This window comes from Eimeria mitis, genomic scaffold, assembly GCF_000499745.2.
Source record: "Eimeria mitis Houghton genomic scaffold, Emh_scaff1403, whole genome shotgun sequence".
Taxonomy (NCBI): domain Eukaryota; phylum Apicomplexa; class Conoidasida; order Eucoccidiorida; family Eimeriidae; genus Eimeria; species Eimeria mitis.
The window spans coordinates 544-906 of NW_013569082.1; positions in this window are offsets into that span (position 1 = coordinate 544).

A 363-nucleotide genomic window follows, 5' to 3' on the forward strand; every position below is an offset into this window, starting at 1 on the left:
CTAGGGTCTAGGGTTTGGGGTTTAGGGTCTAGGGTTTAGGGTTTAGGGTGCAGGGTTTAGGGTTTAGGGTTTGGGGTTTAGGGTTTAGGGTTTAGGGTCTAGGGTCTAGGGTTTAGGGTTTAGGGTTTAGGGTTTAGGGTCTAGGGTCTAGGGTTTAGGGTCTAGGGTCTAGGGTTTTGGGTCTAGGGTCTAGGGTTTTGGTTTATTGTTTTCTGTTTAGTACTTTTTCTTTATAATTTATTATAATTTATATAATATGTATTGTTCTTTATATATTACTATTAATCTATTACAATTCCTTATATAATTACACAATTATATATACATATATATATATATATATATATATATATATATATATAT